General features: G+C 43.5%; 1 protein-coding gene across 1 annotated transcript in view; it reads right to left on the bottom strand.

The window, feature by feature from the left end:
* LOC119586034 (GTP-binding protein RAD-like) overlaps positions 1 to 209 on the bottom strand; it is a 10,863-nt gene that overhangs the window by 3,054 nt on the left and 7,600 nt on the right. The gene's annotated exons all lie outside the window — the stretch shown is intronic.

The following is a 209-nucleotide window of genomic DNA, read 5'->3' as shown; positions in this document are numbered from 1 at the left end:
CTGCATTCCTTCTCTGCAGTTCGGAGACTTCCATCCAACCTGGAATTTCTTCTCGATATAATCCCGCGGACGCCAAGTAATTCCACGATTTTCCAATCTCCACTTTTCGAAAAATTCAATCCCCGAAGCTTTGCATTTTGATGGCTCGTTTTCCTCGTTAAGCGCCATCGTTATTGTCATCAACTTTATCACAATGTCTGAGCTGCTAT

The sequence above is a fragment of the Penaeus monodon genome, chromosome 20, assembly GCF_015228065.2.
Source record: "Penaeus monodon isolate SGIC_2016 chromosome 20, NSTDA_Pmon_1, whole genome shotgun sequence".
NCBI classification, from domain to species: Eukaryota; Metazoa; Arthropoda; class Malacostraca; order Decapoda; family Penaeidae; genus Penaeus; species Penaeus monodon.
The sequence above is the reverse complement of the archived record's forward strand: the minus strand, read 5'-3'. Positions and strand labels throughout refer to the sequence as shown.